Source organism: Notamacropus eugenii, chromosome 2 (genome assembly GCF_028372415.1).
Source record: "Notamacropus eugenii isolate mMacEug1 chromosome 2, mMacEug1.pri_v2, whole genome shotgun sequence".
NCBI classification, from domain to species: Eukaryota; Metazoa; Chordata; class Mammalia; order Diprotodontia; family Macropodidae; genus Notamacropus; species Notamacropus eugenii.
The window spans coordinates 115,655,431-115,674,931 of record NC_092873.1 but is presented as its reverse complement, the minus strand read 5'-3'; the positions used below and the strand labels follow the sequence as shown (position 1 = coordinate 115,674,931).

The following is a 19,501-nucleotide window of genomic DNA, read 5'->3' as shown; positions in this document are numbered from 1 at the left end:
TACTGTATTATTTTTTGTAGCTATAGTTCTTTAGGAAGATGGAGTACAGACACCTTCCCAGGAGTGGGAGGATGTGCACCCTACCCCTAGAGGTTTTGAGAAAGTTTTGCTGAAAATTGCGGATATCTTTGATAGGAAGGGAACTAGAAAGGCTGCAGGAATTGTAGAAATTTTGTGGGAGACCCAGACTGACTCACCCCACTGGTATGGGAGTGTTCGTTGGCAGAGGCAGCAGTATCCTGCACCAGCCCAGAGAGAAATAGGTCCAGCAGTGGAGGCAGTGACTGTGAAGCAGCCCAAGCAGAAACAGTAGTGGGAGTGGTTTCCTTGGTGCCAGAGCAGGGCCCCTGGGAGATAATCCCTCCTTTCCCCTGCCTACCCCACTGGTCCTCCTGAGGAGACAGGCCAGAGCAGAAGCTCCAGGAGAAAAAGATGACCTTGGGGAGTGGGGGAGTAGAGCCAGCAATTCAGTCTCTTGTGTTATAGTCTGGTTAAAGTTAACCACTGTGAGAAAAAATGCTGACAAGCTGTGGTCAATAGAAGCCCAGTTATGGGAGGTTCAGATTGATTTATCCCAGGAACAGGAGGTAAAAGAGGTATGTGAGAAAGCCTGAGAAGTGTTAGAGACAGAGACCCAAATTCTTAGAGCTTGGATAGCTATTATTTCCTCTGCTCAAGAGGCAGAGTTATTTGATGAGCTGGAGGAGAACTTGAGATGTATTGTAGTGAAGGGAAAGGTACATGGGAGAAGTTCCTCTTAAATCTCCAAGAATTTTTAGAGAAGTAGGAGCAGAAGTTCTTTCTGAATTCGCTGCACTAAAGGAGAAGCCTAGAGTACAGGAAAGTGTTAAAGTTCCTACAGAGATAAAGAAGGAGCCAGAGAAGTTTCTTTTGAACGTCTCTGAGCCAAGGCCATGGTCAGAGCCAGTACAGAGTGCTAGAGAGCCCAGGTCAGAGTAGACCCTCTCTGGACTGTGCCAGAGGGTTAGAGGCCCTAGAAGTGTGCTGTGCCCAGAGCCCAGGATGGAGTGACCTCTCCCTGTGTGAGGCTGAGGGAAGAAGAACTGCCTCAAAATTGAGATAGTGTGGGTCAGAGACAGAAGTGGGGACAGGAGCCCCTGAAGCCTGCCTCCAGACCCTGGAAGGAATAGGGATCGATCAGCCCCCAGATCTGTAGGAGGAGGAACCACAGAGTTCAAGATTTAGCTCCTGGTCAAGTAAGTTTTGCAGCAAGGCAGGAGGACTGAGTGTGCTTCCCTGCTATGTCTCCCTGGGATAAGTTGGGATCCAGGGGTAGAGCTGTCTATGGTTAGATAGAGGAAGTGCCATAACCCCTGGGAGCTCACCCTGTTAACTTTGTCACCTAGCTGCCCCCCAGACCTTTTGGTGAGGGGTGGAATGACACTAGGACTTGGACTTTTTGGTTCATTTGAGCATACATGCACCTGAGAATACCAGGGGAGAGCCTGCACTCGCATCATGGGAGCCTAAGAGGAGAGAACACCCCCAAGAGGACTTTCAGAAAGAGGACTTGGACCCTCTGCTTTGATTGAGGGTATTATAACCTATTGTGGCCTAGAGATGAACTGTGACCTAGGGGTGGAGAGTGTTATGTTCCCTGATGCCCCTTGGGTGTGCTGTGTTAAGAAAGACCCTGGTCCAGGACCCCGATGTATAAGCAGTACTGTGGACAGTCCTTTAGACAGTACCTGGAGTGAGGAGGAGCTGGCTGCTCACTCCCCAAAGATTTAGGTCCCCAAAGAATATACAAGGGAGATGTATGCTGTTACATACTGTGCTACGTTACATACTGAGTGTTATATTACATTCTGAATGATATGCTTTGTTTTAGGCCTTGTGGTCATACTTTTTAAGAAAAGACAAGTTACTTTTTTGTCTGTATGTGCTATGGGGCTACTCTGGCAGTATATTACTGTTATATATATGATGCCCAATGCAATGTCTGTGTTGCTGCAGTTTATTTTACTGTTATTGTTGTTATGGAATGTGAATGTTATGCTTCAGTTTCTTGGCTCAAGGACCCCAAAGGGTGTAATCTGTGTAGATCATAAGGGCCAAAATGATGCTGGTTTGGATTGTAAAGGCCAGGACCCTGGAGGGGTGAATTGTATTTAAGGAAGATTTTGTTATCGTGTTAGAGTTTAATTTCTCAGGATCCATGGTCATGGCAATGTCTAGTTTCCAGGTATTAGATAATAATTCCCAGAATAACCCCAAAGATCTTAGATAGTAATTCCTAGAATCATAGTGATAGATAATCCTACTGAGATTGTGCCATAAGGGGTGACATAGTGTGATATTTACTATGCTTGTGCAGAATGATAATATTGCTAAAGTTAACTTGTGAGCTTAATATTGGCAAGATGCCTTCTTTGTCTATTGCCCTATAAAGTAACTGGGCACTGGTCAGTGAGTGGGAAAACTGTAGGGAATCCATAGGGGAACCCATGGGGGAACCCATTTGGGTAATGCGTAGAGGAATGCATGTACATGCATAGAGGAAAGCACGTACCTGCCTCAACTGGCGCCCATTGAAGTTTGAGGGAATTTAGGGGAATGCACAAGCTGTGTCTGTCTCAATTGACGCCATCAAAATGTGGGGTAGTTGCCTCTTTTTCTTGTTGACCCCTACAAGAAGAGTAATTAGAGAATGATATAGGAGTTTATGCTCCCATTATCAGCAACCCTTTGAGAAGACTAGACTAGAATAAAGCTGATTAACCCCTCTGAAACTGTCTGCCTCTCTGACCAAATCAAGAGTGATCCTGTTAAAGGCTGGAATCCAAAAACTGTAGTGCCTCCTGTGTGTTATCTGTGAAATACATTATTTGCAATTATGATAGCTCTTAATTTTATTCACACACACTCCCACACACATGCTATTTATCATTTTAAGTAAATATCTATTTTTTTGAAAGTTTTCTAATGTATAGCAGAATTAGGTTTCATATTTTGTCAAAACTTTTTCTCCATCTGTTGATATAGATTTTTTTCAATTAATTTATTTATTTAACTTTTTCAACATTCATTTCCACAAAATTTTGGGTTCCAAATTTTCTCCCCATTCTCCCCTCCCCCCACTCCAAAACGCTAAGCATTCTAATTGCCCCATCACCAATCTGCCCTCTCTTCTAACATCTTTCCCTTCCCTTATCCCCATCTTCTCTTTTGTCCTGGAGGGCAAGATAACTTTCTATACCCCATTATCAGTGTTTCTATTTCCTAGTTGCAAGAACAATACTCAACAGTTGTTCCTAAAACTTTGAGTTCCAATTTCTTCCCATCCCTCCGTCCCCACCCATTCTCTTTGGGAAGGCAGGCAATTCAATATAGGCCATATCTGTGTAGTTTTGCAAATGACTTTCAAAATAGTAGTGTTGTGTATGACTAACTATAATTCCCTCCATCCTATCCTGCCCCCCATTGCTTCTATTCTCTCTTTTGATCCTGTCCCTCCCCAAGAGTGTTGACTTCAAATTTCTCCCTCCTCCCACTGCCCTCCCTTATATCATCCCCCCACCCTGCTGATCCCCTTCTCCCCCACTTTCCTGTATTGTAAGATAGGTTTTTCTACCAAAATGAGTGTGCATTTTATTCCTTCCTTTAGTCAAATGTGATGAGACTAAGGTTCATGTTTTTTCTCTCACCTCCCCTCTTTTTCCCTACGCTGAAGTCTTTTATTTGCCTCTTTGATGAGAGATAACCTGCGCCATTCCATTTCTCCTTTTCTGCTCCTAATATATTTCTCTCTCACCGCTTAATTTCGTTTTTTTAAGATATGATCCCATCCTATTCAATTCACCCTGTGGTCTGTGTGTGAGTGTGTGTGTGTGTGTGTGTGTGTGTGTAATCCCACCAACTACCCAGATACTGAAAAAAGTTTCAAGAGTTACAAATATTGTCTTTCCATGTAGGAATGTAAACAGTTCAACTTTAGTAAGTCCCTTATTATTTCTCTTTGCTGTTTATCCTTTCATGCTTCTCTTGATTCTTGTGTTTGAAGGTCAAATTTTCTTTCCACTTCTGGTCTTTTCATCAAGAATGCTTGAAAGTCCTTGATTTCATTGAAAGACCATTTTTTTCCCCTGAAGTATTATAGTCAGTTTTGCTGGGTAGGTGATTCTTGGTTTTAGTTCTAGTTCCTTTGACTTCTGGAATATCATATGCCATGCCCTTTGATCCCTTAATATAGAAGCTGCTAGATCTTGTGTTATCCTGATTGCATTTCCATAATACTTTTATTGTTTCTTTCTAGCTGCTTGCAATATTTTCTCCTTGACCTGGGAACTCTGGAATTTGGCCACAATCTTTCTAGAAGTTTCTCTTTTTGGATCTCTTTCAGGAGGTGATCAGTGGATTCCTTCAATACTTATTTTGCCCTCTGGTTCTAGAATCTCAGGGCAGTTTTCCTTGATAATTTCATGAAAGATGATGTCTAGGCTCTTTTCTTGATCAAGGCTTTCAGGTAGTCCCATAATTTTTAAATTATCTCTCCTGGATCTATTTTCCAGGTCAGTTGTTTTTCCAATGAGATCTTTCACATTCTCTTCCATTTTTTCATTCTTTTGGTTTTATTTTGTGATTTCTTGGTTTCTCATAAAGTCATTAGCCTCCATCTGTTCCATTCTAATTTTGAAAGAACTATTTTCTTCAGTGAGCTTTTGAACCTTCTTTTCCATTTGGCTAATTCTGGTTTTGAAAGTATTCTTCTCCTCATTGGCTTTTTGAACCTCTTTTGCCAATTGAGTTAGCCTATTTTTCAAGGTGTTATTTTCTTCAGCCTTTTTTTGGGTCTCCTTTAGCATGGTGTTGACCTGCTTTTCATGCTTTTCTTGCATCTCTCTCATTTCTTTTTCCAGTTTTTCCTCCACCTCTCTAACTTGATTTTCAAAATCCTTTTTGAGCTCTTCCATGGCCTGAGCCCATTGAATATTTATTTTGTATGTTTGGGATACAGAAGCCTTGACATTTATGTCTTTCCCAGATGATAAGCATTGTTCTTCCTCACCTGAAAGGAAGGTAGGAAATACCAGTTCACCAAGAAAGTAACTTTCTATGGTTTTATTTTTTTCCCCTTTTCTGGGCATTTTCCCAGACAGTGACTTGACTTCTGAGCTTCCTCTTCACACCCACCTCGCCTCCAGATTAGCCCAGCCAGAGCTTGGGGTCTGAGATTCAAATGCTTCTTCCCAGCCTACGGGCTTTCAGCTAGGGTGAGACTGCTATTCAGTGTGAGATTAAGTTCAGGTGCTCAGATGGGGGCAGGGCTGCCACATGGGTCTCAGTTCCCTCAGAGGGTTTATGCAGAGACCTTCAACAATGGATCCAAGCTCCTGCCTGGTTTGAAAGCCCCTGTCAGTTGCCACCTCTGCTGCTGCCTCCCAAGGGGTCCTGAGTTATGGGGATACCCCACTTCCCTCTTGGCCACCTGAAAAGACTCTCTCACTGACCTTTGGTGCCTGTGAGTGGAGGAACCTGTGTGGCCACTGGAGATTCTGTCCCTGAAGCCTGCTTGGATCTGCTCCCCCCGGTGCTGCATGGCCAAGACAGGGCTGGGCTCTGCCCCACGTCTGGGGCGCGATGGACCTTTTGGGTCAGTTTTTCAGGTCTCTCTGGAACAGTAATCTCCTCCACTCCATTGTTCTGTGGCTTCTGCTGCTCCAGAATTGGTTGGGAGTTCTTCTTTACAGGTAATTTATGGGTTGTGAGTTTGGGGCTAGCATATGTGTATCTTTCTTCTCTGCCATCTTGGATCCTCCCCTTATTTTATTATTCTTTAAAATAAATATTTGACAACTAATTTTTTTCAATTCTATCTTTTTTGATTTTTGGAATTTTTCGTGCTAAAATTTATTGATTTTCCTGGGGGAGAGGTTGCTTATTTTTTAGTAGCATCATCTGCTAATTATCTCTTCATTTTCTATTTTGTTAACCAAAGTGTTTAGAAATACAAATGTTCCCTTAGGAATTACTTTGCCTAAATTCCAAAAATTCTGATATTATATTTCTGTTTCACAGATAACACACAGGAGGCACTGGAGGTTTCAGACTCTAACAGGTTCACTCTTGATGTGGTCAGGCAGGCAGACACCTTTGGAGGGGTTAATAATCTACTCTGGTCTTCTTAAAGGGGTGCTGACTATATATATATATATATATATATATATATATATATCCCAGCTCTTAACATCAAGCAGACAAAAATTAGTAGTTCTAGGGGTCCACACGCAAAACATTTTTTCCTCATTATCTTTTGTGGATAGGTGATATACCAAAAAAAAAAAAAATTGTATAGTGGAAATGACCACTTGAAGTCTACTTTGCAAGTCTTGCCTTCTACTCTGTTGCTATCCTTTCTCCTTATCTGGAGCAAAAGCTTTTGGACCTAAAGAGACTATTCTTCTATACTAACAAAAGTTAATCCACTCAACTTTGGAAGTTACGCTGAGAATAAGATGGCCTATTTGTTATGTGAGAGGGTGCAAACTTACTTATACACAATTAATTCTAGATTATATGTCACAACCCATCCCACCATCCAACTTGAACATCTTGCCACCTCCCCAGGATCATACATATGTGCATAAAAACAACATTAGCAACATAATTTCATGGGAAATCATATCATCTCATCTTTTAGAGCTTGTTATTGACTAAATAAAAATACCACCATGAAGATTACTGTGATTTATGTATCATCTGGGATATGAAATCTGTAATAGAAGAAATTCTAGAAGGACTTTTGCGCAGTACTCAGTACTCAGTACTTAGTTCACATATTCTGTAATATCCAGTAATTTCAATGGGAAGCATGATGCATAGTGGGATAGTGAAAACTATGTTGGCAGTAAGTTGTGTAAGTTTGAAAAATTAAAAATTCTAAAGCCTTATGCTTTACTTAGCAGCCTCTTATCTATGTGTAATAAATGCTGCTACTTATGTAAGTTCCTAATAAATTATAAGTACCTTGAGGGCATGCTTAATTTTAATCACTGTATCTTCAGTAGCTGTCACACAATTGATGTTTAATAGGTGTTTCCTGTTTGGTTCTGGAAGACAACTCAAAGAACCTGGGCATGTTGATCAATAAATATAATAAAAGTATCTTGACAGGAAATGATCAGCTACTGAGTCATATCAGAATCAGCTGTTTGTGTCTAGTCAGATAATTGACTAGTTGAAACAAATGCAAAATTCAACATCAATTAAAATAAAAAGAAAAAATGAAAAATAAGACTCTGAGACCAATTATAAAAGTTTTAATTACAACTGTTACACCGGGTTGTTAATTATGAAAATGGAAAAGGATAAATGTATTGACAAAAAGACAAATCTATTTTAATTATTACCAATAATTACAAGTGGTTAACTGGCATATTAGGCATAACTAGCAATCAGAGTCCAGAAATCACTTTAGTGATTAAGCTCTTAATACACTCGTCAACCAGAGAAAAATTGTCACTGAAGAGTAAAATTTTAAAATACAAACTTATTTGTAAAGCAACAGAGGAGGACAGTGAATGATCTATATTGTCTCAAATTAAAAAGAGAAAAAAGCAGCATAATTTAAAGCTTGTAAAAGGGTGGGTATGAGGCCTTCCCAAATCACATTTTTCCAAGGATTTTCACAGGAGAAAATGACAGGAGGAAAGCAATACAAGGTAGAATGAATTTGCAGATATATTTATAACAACTTGTTTTCATTATTAGTGATCCAAGAACCAAGACGAGGCAGTCCCATCAATTCAATCTCAATGCCCAATTTGAGGAAGTTGAAATAGCATTAAAGAATCAAAGTTGGGAAAAGAAACTGGACTAGATCAGGTACTTACCCAAGAAATATATTTGAAGGGCAATAGTATCTTGAGAGCACAGAAAGATATTTATAAGGTATATATCAAAAAAGGGGTAAAATGACAAAAACTGTTACTATTTCACTTAATGGGGATCAAGTGAATATCAATAATGACTGAATCATCATGCTAAATTCCCATCCTCCCAAAATATTTTTGAGAAGAATTTCCACACATAATATTAATACTAAGCAAAGTAGTAATAATAGGTAGCATTTATATAGCACTTTAAGTTTTGCCAAGCATTTTTAAAATGCCATCTTCTTTTATTCTCCCAATAACCCTGGCAGGTAGATATTACTAACCCTATTTTCCATATGAGGAAACTGATAAACAGCTGAAATGAATTGTCCAGGGTTAGACATGGGTCTAGTCCAGGGTCAGTATGTTAGGCTGTTTTCTAATTCAAAATTTTCTGATCCTTCCTCCAGTGCAAACATTTTAAAATATACTCAAAGTAAATATTTAAAATGAATAGGCAGGCTTTTGCCTACTATTTTCAAAAAGAGACCACATTTTATAATCACCAAATTTACTCAACAGCATAGACACTGATTGGTTAAAAAATAAAAAGGGAAAAAAAATGACTGAATTTTTTAGATTAAATTGTAACCTTAGAGGCTATTCTTGATAAAGGAAATTCTTACAAGGATGTAAAGATCATGAAAGGCTCCTTGATAATTACGAAAAGAGATAACTCTGTTCAGTTACCATCAGATCAATTATGTGGTGCAGTAAATATAGTACTGGGCCTAGAATCAGGAAGACCTGAGTTCATATCCAGCTTTACACACTTACTAGTTGTGTGACTGTACTGTTAATATATTTTTGCATAATTGGAAGATCCTTCCTATCCATTAATCCATGAAACCTGCTTGAGTCACATGGAAGTATGAGTCACATTATTTCTGTGGTGAGAGGAGCCTGCTTAATAGGTGGAGCAGGAAGGGTGGAACATAGCTGAGAGGAAGTTGGACACAGCAGTTAGAGCTAAGGGAGAGAGAGGAAGCAGGCAGGGAGTTGTGTTTGTTTGTGGGAAGGCCCTGGCAGGGGGAAGGCTTGGGGATGGTGGTACTCCCTCTATTGTTACTGTGTATAGATTTCTTTGTTGCTATGATGGATTTGGTTCTCTGGTGTTGGGATTCAACTTTCTGGTGTTTAAATAAATGTTTTGGTTCTGTCTTCCATGTGGAATTATGCCAGCATATTCAAAGTCACCATAAACACTGTGAATATCTTGTTGGTACCACAGTGACCTTCAATGAGTCACTTAAACTTCTGTTTGTTTTAGCTTTCTCATGTGCAAAATGAGGATAGTAATAGCACCTATCTCCCAAGGCTGTTGTGAGAATAAAGTAAGGTAATAATTGTAAAGCACTTAGCACGTTGCCTGGCATATGGTAAGTGCTATATAAATGTAAGTTTTCATCATTATCATTATTAGTATTATCATTAACAACACACAGAAATTAAAGAGAGTGCTACGTATTCACTCAAGGTTTTTTTTTTTTTTTCCACTATCACAAAATGCATTTCTATAGAGTCAAAATCAAACAGCAATGCCCTCTAGACATTTTGGTATTCCAGATGATCCTGCTTACATATGCTACTGTGATGGTTGTATTATATTCCAGAGCATTATTCTGAATGAGATCTATGATTTCTCAAAAGCCTGACAATTCCTACAAGGTAAAACAAAATGTCTGAAATAAAAAGTTTATTGTCCAAACTTTTCACATGTAATTAGATGGCCAATATGTTGAATTGATGTGTCGGTGCATACATTTGGGAGAGGAACTATATGGGGAAAGGGCATAGAAGACTTCCTGTCGAAGAAAGTGCTTGGGACAGAATATATTAAGTGATATGAAAACAAAGAGCTATGGTAGAGAAGGGAAATCATTTCTGATTGTAAACTAATATTTGCTGTCTTCACAAACAGGACAATGTCATAGAACAAATACCTGCCTTACTTTAAGTTTGATGCTGCTTGGGATGCATGTCTTTGCATATGCATGACTGACAGCTGAGCAGGAAATGGGAGAGAGATGGAATTTTCTCACTTTTGTTTCTGATGACATATGCAGTCCTAAGGTTCTATTATTTAAGCAGGGGGTGATGGATGTGATAGGAGCTGGTTCTTCCAGAGTCTGCCTTATATTAAAAAAAAAGCACTTGCTGAGAACTTTGTTAGACAAAGCTTGAGTATTGGCCAGTGGCCCTTAGTGGCCTGGAAAAGTAACTATTGCAAAAAGTGACTAGAGAGTTATGGAAATGTTTCACTCATTACTTTGACCAGTCTTTGTGAAGGAGAAACTCTCTTCTTATCCTTGGTGAAAATACCTGAGATGATTATCATATGTTTAAAGTAGTTTCACATTATATAAATCTATAGTTTTAAAATTATGATAAATCAACCTCAAGGGCTTTCATTATGGTTGAAGACTTCAAAGAAAACCTAGGGAAGTGGGAGAGGTTGGAGCTTGAGTTAGGAAGTTCTTGATCAGTCATTGAATTTAGGACCTGTCAATTACTCTGTTACATAAATGAGTTGAAAATTAAAACCCTTCATTTTGGAAATAAGTGTTTAGTTGTAGATTTAATGGAGTCTCAGTTTTTAAATATAAAGAAACTCATGTCAAACTCAAAACAAAAGATAATTGATTTAATTTTACAAGGTTTTAAGGATGATGGTTTTATAATAGGATCGATCATAGCCCTAGAACTGAAAGGAAACTTATTCAGTTCAAGCTCCTTATTTTATAGATGATGAAATTGAGGCACAAGTAGGTTAAGAGACAAATTCAAGGACTCTAGAGTCAGTGCTCTTTACACTGTTTACTTATCAAGGCCATAAGACTAATAATGTGACTAGAAGTTGATATTAATTTTGTTTTGTACACTGGAAGAGAAAACTAGGACACATGGCAGATAAATCTGGGTCACACGTGCTCCAGGACCACACTATTTAGCATAGCTGGAGAAATACGGTTATAATAAAAGCCATAAATTGAAATTCAGTGTCTTATTGGGGAATCTGTGTAAAGTGAGAAGTAACAAAATAAGCAAGGTTCTGAATTCTGCACGAGCAGTAGTAAGAAATTATCTTGAAACCCATCAAGGAACATGGTCAAAGAACCAAGGCAAAATGGAGTGATCAAGGTCAGTCATAAGGTAGTGTAGAAAGTCAAGAAGTCACTGTGGAACCTAGATTGACAGGATGGGGCAAAGCAATAACCAAGACTGAGCAAAATTACCTCTAAAAGGGTTTTGTGTATGTTCAGGCCCTTTGGACTCCAGAGACAGAATGACTTTATGCTCTTCCAAGTATCTTAAAGGGTTAGGGCAGGCCCTGCTGATTGAATCTATATACAAAGGAGGGAGGGGCAAGTGACTGTTTCAAAGGAGGTGCTAGATTGTCTGTAACTGCAACTCAGCTTAAAATTTAGGTAACAACAATAGCTTGTTAAAATAAGAAACTACCAGGTGATGCAGCTCTTCCTCTCCCCTCCAGCTCCAGTATCCTTCATGAGTTGCTCTTTGCATGACTTTGGGCTCATTCCCCATCTCTGCACCTGTGGGCTAATGTTCCAGGATTTCTGTCTTCCACCAAAGGTCAGTATCTTGTGGGTACACTTTTCTCCATGAATGTCAAAAAGGGCTAAATATTGCTCCTCTCTTCAAGGAAAAAGGTTAAACTTCAGGACAGAATTAGCTTTAAAAATACCTAGCAAACATGCTCACAGTGAAAGAGTAAGGCACAAGGACTCACCACAATCAGCTTTACTGGGGGGAATTTTCTTGCCTATAAAATGAGAGGGCTGAAATGATTCATCTTTGGGCAATGGTCACTTTCCTGGAGTGGAGGGGGGTAAGGGAGTAGCCATAGTTTCACAAATTAAGGTTTGTTGAGTTTGTTATCACAAAGAATTACCTTTCTGGGGGCTGGAGGCTTACCTATTCACATGAGGTCAGAAAAAATTTCCAAAAGCCCTTTTACTTTTGATTTTCTCCCTGTTCATGATTTAATGTTATGGGATTGGAAAACAAAGAGGTAATCTTTGTAAACATTTGCCTAACACAAGAGCTAGTATGGGGCAGCTAGATGGCACAGTGAAAAGAGTGCCAGACTTGAAGTGAAGAAGATTCACTTTCCTGAGTTCAAATGTGGCCTCAGACAGTTACTAGCTGTGTGACCATGGGCAAGTCTTTTAATCCAATTTGTCTCAGTTTCCTCATCTGTAAAATGAGCTAGCAAATGTAATGGAAAACTATTTCAGTATCATTGCCAAGAAAACTCGAAATGGGATTAAGAAAAGTTGGACAAGACTGAAATGACTGAAAAACAACAAATAGCTAGTACATTTTAGATGCTTAATGGTTGGTTTTCCTTTGTTCCCAAAGAGGGCCAAAATGACATCGCCATGATAAAGTCAAGTTTCAGTGTATCCAGCTGTGGCTGATCAGACCAATATGAGCTTGGAATGTTCTACCACAGATTGGGTAGATAGTTCATGTGAACATTTGGGGTGGATTCTCCAAATTTGCACATCCTACGTTTCCTTTATGCTGTTTCAATTCTGCTTTGCTCATAGAACAAAGATGTGGGCATGCCATGCTGAGCAATCCTGTGCCAGTGTCTCCCATGTCACACAATCAAATCCACAGTTCTTGAGAGAGACCTTGAGAGTGCCCTTGTGTCGCTTCTTCTGACTACCATGTGATAGCCTGTCCCATGCGAGTTCTCCATAAAATAGTCTTTTTGGCAAGCATATATTTTACGTTTGAACAACATGACCAGACCATTGGAGTTGCACTCTCTGAAGCACAATTTGAATGACTGTCAGTTTAATTCGAGCAAGGACCTCAGTGTCTAGTACCTTATCCTGCCAGGTGATCTTCAGAATCTTCCTAAAACAATTGAAATGGAAGCAATTCCATTTCCTGGCATGGTGCTGGTAGCTGTCCATGTTTTACAGGCATACAACAATGAGATCAGCACAGTGGCTTTGTAAACCTCCAGTTTGGTAGTCAGTCTAATACTTCTTCTCCCCCAAACTTTTCTTTAGAGCCTCCCAAATACTGAGCTAGCTCTGGCAATGCATGCATCAACCTCATTGTCAATGTGTACATTCCTGGAAAGTACACTACCAAAGTAAGTGAACTTATCCACAGCATTCAAAACTTCTCCATTTGTTGTAATGGTTGGTTCCACATGTGGATGGTATGGTGGTGGCTGATGGAGCACCTGTGTTTTCTTGGTGTTAATTATTAGGCCAAAATTAGCACAGGCAGCAGAGAATTGATCCATACTTTGTTGATTCTCAATTTCAGTGGCTGCATTGCGTGCATAATAATCTGCAAACAGAAAATCATGCACCAACACTCCCTCCACTTTGGTCTTGGCTTGTAGCCTTTTCAAATTGAAGATTTTACCATCAGTAAGGTAGTTGACCTTCATGCCATGTTCATCCTCATTGAAAGCATTTGACAATATGGCTAAAAACATAATGATGAAAAGCATGTGAGCAAGCACACAGCCAGGTTTCACCCACTGGTGACTGGGAAGGTATGAGAACATTGTCCACTATCCAGAATCCAGGCAAACATGCCAACATGAAATTGACGTACAATACTAATTAACTTCTTTAGGCAACCAAATTTTGACATAATTTTCCATAAACCCTCACTACTACCAGTGTCAAAGGCCTTGGTGAGATCTACAAACATTGCGTATAGATCTCTCTTCTGTTCCTGGCATTTCTCCTGGAGTTGTCTGGCAGCAAACACCATCTTGACTGTTCCTCGGCCCTTTCTGAAGCCACTCTGGCTCTTAGGTATATGCCCATCTTCCAAGTGAAGGATCAGCCTATTAAGGAGGACTCGAGCAAGAATCTTGCCAGCAATGACTAAGAGAGAGATCTCCCTATGATTGTCATAGGACAATCTATTTCCTTTCCTTTTATGGAGATGGACAATGGAGGCATCCTTAAACTCCTGGGGGATAACCTCCTCTTGCCATATAACCTGAAGTATTTCAATCAGCTTTTGTATGAACAATGATCCCCCACCTTGTAAATCTCAGCTGCAATAGAATCAGCAGCAGGTGCTTTGCCACAGGAAAGGAGCCTAATGGCCCTCAAAACTTCTTCTTCAGTTGGAGGTTCAACCAAGGAGGGATTGACTTCAACCTGAAGTAAATGGTCAGTGGCCTCAGCATTAATTGATGATGCTCTGTTGAGAACACCATGGAAGTGTTCAGCCCATCTCTCTAGTATCATGTCCTTATCACAAATCAATGTGGCTGCATCAGCACAGAGTAGTTGTGATGCACCATAGGATTTCGGTCCATAAATAGCTTTCAGAGAATCATAAAAGCACTTTGGATTGTTACTATCAGCGTAAAACTGAATTTCATCTCCTTTCTTACTGAGCCAGGAATCCTGTACCTCCCTAAGCTTTGCTTGTACTTCACTTTTGATGTAAAATGAAATAACTTAATGCTTAATAAATACTTGCTGAATGATTGAACTGTAGAAGAATGGAATCCTCAAGCTTGAGTTATTATCTCAGCTCTGCTACTTGCTGCTATGTGACCTTGTCAAGTCATTTGTACTCTAGGCCTGAGTTCTTTTATTTGCAAAATGAGAAGACTGGTCAAGATGATCTCTGCCTCCAAATCTACAATCATCTATGTACGTACATGTTGCCTCAATAAGATGCAAGATCCTTGAGAGCAAGGACCATTTAATTTTTGTCTTTGTAACAACAGTGTCCAACACAGTGCCTGGCAAAATGTACCTAGTAAATTCTTGGTGATATATTGACTCTAGGTTTTCTATTATTCCTTACATTTAAAAAATAGATTTTAAAAATTAAATGAACAAAAATAGTTTTGTCTCCTTCTTGTTTACACCTGAAGGGGAAAAAACAAATATGCACAAAGAAAATGAATTCTGACCTTAGCTATATCTATGTCTAGCTTTACACATATATATGCACATACATACATGTGCACATACATACATAACAGGATATGCAGGTCAATTCATCATCTGTCAGATGATAGGTAGCATGTTTCAATATGAGTCCTCTAGAATAGTGTATGATTCCCCATGTGGAAGGAGGAAGAGAGGAAGTATGGAGGGAAGGAAGGGAGATGTCTTGACTTGTATGTGAATTGGATTTAAGTAAGTGAGGCAGGGCTGTGCAAAGTCACTAGACTTACTCTTTCAGAGTCAAGACATAGATCAGCATGACTGGAGATGGCCGGGATGCAGTGGGAGACCTTGGCCATTTCAGGGTAAAGTCTTTCCCAGGTCTCAGTTTGTCTGTGGCAATACTCATTCAGTGATTTAAGATTAATGAAGAAATCAAGCAAAAGATGTCCTCATTTTCCTATTGAAAAAAATAATTTGAAAGGGGAAGATCCTCAGGGAGAAAGGAAGGAAGAAAGGAAAGAAGGAAGGAAGGGAGGAAGGAAGGAAGGAAGGAAGGAAGGAAGGAAGGAAGGAAGGAAGGAAGGAAGGAAGGAAGGAAGGAAGGACTGCCCAAATGAAACTGGCCAGTTGGGTCCCCAGTGGGGCAACTATGACTATTCACAGATTGTTGCTCCAGTTCACTTTCAAGATATCACTTTCCTGATGTGATTGGTCCTTCTTGAGAATGGACAAACAAGAACAACAACAATGTAGACTAGTGCGGTTGTCATTGCATTGATAAGAATTTTTAAAATTTACAGTGTTGTTATACTATGTATTCTACTGCTTCAGCTCACTTCATTCTGTTAGTTCATGCAAGTCTTCCAGTTTTCTTTGAAACTGTCCTCTTCATCATTTATTACAGCATGATAGTATTCCATTATATTTATATACTAGAATTTATTCAACCATTTCCTGACTCAGTTTTTTTCCAGTTCTTTGTCACCACAGGAAAAAAAAAGCTATTATAAATATTTGTTTACATATAGGTCTTTTTCCGTTTTCTTTGATCTCTTTGGGGCATAGAACTGGTAGTGTTATCACTAGGTAAAATAATATGCACAGTTTACTAAATTTTTGATCATAGGTCAAAATTACTTTCCAAAATGGCTATACCAATTCACAGGTCCGTAAATAATTAATTGATGTGCCTAATAATGTAGTTACCTACAACATTTGTTATTTTCCTTTCTTTTGGTGGGAGGAGGTCAACTTTGTCAACCTGATGGGAATGAAATCTTAATTCAGTTGGTTTAATATGCTTTTATCTAGTTATTTGTGCTTTGAGCAGTTTTCCCCCTTTGAATATTGATAGCTTGTATTTCTTCCTTAGAAAACTGTCTTCATATCTTTGAGAATTTCACAGTTCAGGAATGACTCTTATTTTTATAAAATTGAACCTATTTTTTACAAATCTTGGAAGTTAGACTTTATCAGCGTTAACCTTCTTCCATTATAGATTTAGGTGCAGATTATTTTTAGATTATATAAAGTTTATAGCACTGTTTTTAAATTTACATGCTTGTTCCCTTGACATTTACTTCTTTCTTTCACCCCGACCCTAATTATCCATTCTTACCCCTTGTTTCCTATTAAACTTATTTTTGTGAACCAACCTCCATGATTAGAGTTTCTTTTGCTTATAATGGTAAAACACATTTGTTTTCTAAATGTCCCATAATTCCAGACGACATCACATGTTCCCAGTCATTTATGTTTACAACTTTGTCTCATGCTCACTTATGTCTCATTCACTCTATAAATCCACTTAGTTGACAAATCTTGTTATTTCTGTTTCCACAATATCTCTCCCATATGTATCCTCTTCACTCATGCAGTCTTCACCCTAACCCAGGTCCTCATCACTTCTCTTTTTTAACTCTTGCTGTAGCATTCTAATTGATCTCTCTGTCCCAAATCTCTTCCCACTTCAATCAGTCTAGGGATTCTGGGAGACAGTGTTAAAGATGTATACCATTCTGTGAATGTGGGTTAGCTTGTGTAAAAGCACAGAATATGTGAGGAGCATCAGGCAGGCCAGTAATATAATCCCATAGACAAAATAAAACACACATATATCAACACATGTACAACACACACACACACACACACACACACACACACACACACACTGATACACTGGTAAGCAGGATGTCTCCAGATTTTGTCCATAAAGCCCTTTGCTTGGCTCTTCACTGTTGCCTCCTACAAACTTATATTTTTACTTTTGTCTTCTTGCATACATTTAGAAAATTTATCAGTTTCTTACTAGTTTCTCAGTTATCCTTTATTGCTGTTGCTGACCTGAGCTACTGAATTTGTTTTTCATTTCTTCTGCATTGCTGTTGTCTAGAGTCTTTGAGAAGCAAGCAATCTCTTCAACCATGGTTTTCTTTCTAACAATTTTTAAACATCCTTTTTTTGTTGAATATTATTTTTGTTTGTTTGTTTATGGTGAATCCTGAATTCCATTGCTCATCTGAACATATTATTCCTTTCCCTCCTATGTTTTCCAGTGGGTAAAGAATAATCTTGAGTTATTCAAATTTCCTTTTCTTAGCATTTAAAAGTCTTTCTCCTGGTCACAGAGTTTTTAATGTCTGAATTAATTGTTAAATTTGATAACTAAGTGTCTGGATGTTTGCAGCACTGAGTTTTTTTTTTTTTCCTGGACACAATTTATGATGTCTTTCAGTTATTTTATTCAGGGGGAAAACAACTTGTATTCAGAAATTTGGAGCAGTTTTCTTGTATTAATTTTTGCATTATGGCATATAAGTATTTTTTTTTTCTTTAGGAAGATCTGTAATCCTTAGGTTGTTTCTTTGCATTGTCTTAAAGATCAATATGTTGTACTTGAATTGAGAAGTTTTCTTTCCTTTGCTATCTTTTTTTTTGCTTTTCTTATTCTACATTCTCCTGTACTTCTGTGTGTTTGTGTTCCTCATTAGTTGACTTCTCTTTTATTTCTTTGGTGAGAGCTGTCATCACAGATTCCAGTCTTTTTTTTTTTTTTTTTATTGAGGCCATGAATTCTTCTCTCGCAGTCCTTATTTAACTCCTTTTTAAAAATGTATTGTCTTTTTTCTCTTACCCTAAGGGAAAGTAGGGAAGAAGGGGATAAGAGTGGGGGGGGGAATGATAAAAGGGAAGGAAATGGGAGGAGAGGGTGGTCAGAAGCAAACACTTTTGAGGAAGGACAGGGTCAAAGGAGAGAATAGAATAAGTTGGGGGGGGACAGGATAGTATGAAAGAAAACATGGTCTTTCAGAACATGACTGTTATAGAAGTGTTTTGTGTTTTGCCTGATTACACATGTATAACTTTAACTGAATTACTTGCCTTCTCAGTAGGGTTTGTGGGGTGGAAGGAAAGGAGAGTGTAGAATTCAAAGTTTTAAAAACAATTATTAAAAATTGTTTTTACATGCAACTGGGAAATATGATATACAGGCAATGGAGTACAGAAATTTATTTTGCCCTACAGGAAAAGAAAAGGGAAATGGATACAAGAAGTGCATGTTGCGGATGATAGAAAGGAGGGTAAATTGGGATAAGAAGTAATCAGAATGCATGTTGCTTTGGAGGAGGGGAGGGGAGAGATGGGGAAAACCTTTGAAACTCAAAATCTTGTGGAAATAAATGTTGAAAACTAAAAATAAATTAATATAAAAGTATTTTATTTTTTCCAGTTAAATGAAAAGACAATTTTAAAATTCTTTTTTTTTTTTGAAGTTTCATATTTCAAATTTGGTTTATGAAACACTAGCTTAGTATGGTCATTTTCTATCATGTCTTATGTACCTAATCTAGTCCACTGATCTACCGCTCTATTTCTTAGTCAGTACCAGGTTTTGATGATTTACAGCATAATTTGAGATATAGTCTGACATGACCACCTTCTTTTGCATTTTTTTCATTAATTCTCTTTATATTCTTGATCTTTTGTTCTTCCTGATGAATTTTGTTATTATTTTCTCTAGCTCTACAAAATATTTTCTGTAGTTGATTAATGTGGTACTGAATAAGCAAATTAATCTAGAGAAAATTGCAACTTTTATTATATTGGCTTATATATATTATATTGATAATATATATTACCCATGAGCAATCTATTTTTTCCATTTTTTTAGATCTGACATTATTTGTATAAAAAAGTATTTTGTAATTGTGTTCCTATAGTTCCTGGGGTTGTCTTGGCAAGCAGTTTCCCAAGCACATTATATTGTGTACATTTATTTTAAATGGAATTACTCTTTTTAACTCTTGCTGCTGGCATTTGTTGGTAATATACAGAAATAATGGTGATTTATGTGGGTTTATTTTCCTTCCTGCTACTTTGCTAAAATTGTTAATTATTTCAAGTACTGCTTTAATTAATTCTCTAGGATTCTTTAAGCATATCATCATATCATATGCAAAGAGTGATGGTTTTGTTTGTTCATTGTGTATTCTAATTTCTTTAATTTATTTTTCTACTCTAATTGATAGAGTTAACAATTGTAGTACAATACTGAATGAAAATGGTGATAATGTGCATCCTTTCTTCACTCCTGTTCTTAGTGGGAACGCTTCTAGCTTATCCCAAATAGAGATCATGCCTAGTGATAGTTTTAGATAGATACTACTTATTATTTTAAGGAAAGAT

At 38.2% G+C, this 19,501-nt stretch overlaps 1 long non-coding RNA gene across 1 annotated transcript in view; it reads left to right on the top strand.

Moving 5' to 3' along the window:
• Positions 1 to 350: 350 nt before the first annotated feature.
• LOC140526303 (uncharacterized) overlaps positions 351 to 19,501 on the top strand; it is a 171,619-nt gene continuing 152,468 nt past the window's right edge. The window contains exons 1-2 of the long non-coding RNA XR_011974314.1: positions 351 to 1,217; positions 11,389 to 11,489. This is a non-coding gene — a long non-coding RNA (uncharacterized lncRNA). The remainder of the gene's footprint in view (positions 1,218 to 11,388; positions 11,490 to 19,501) is intronic.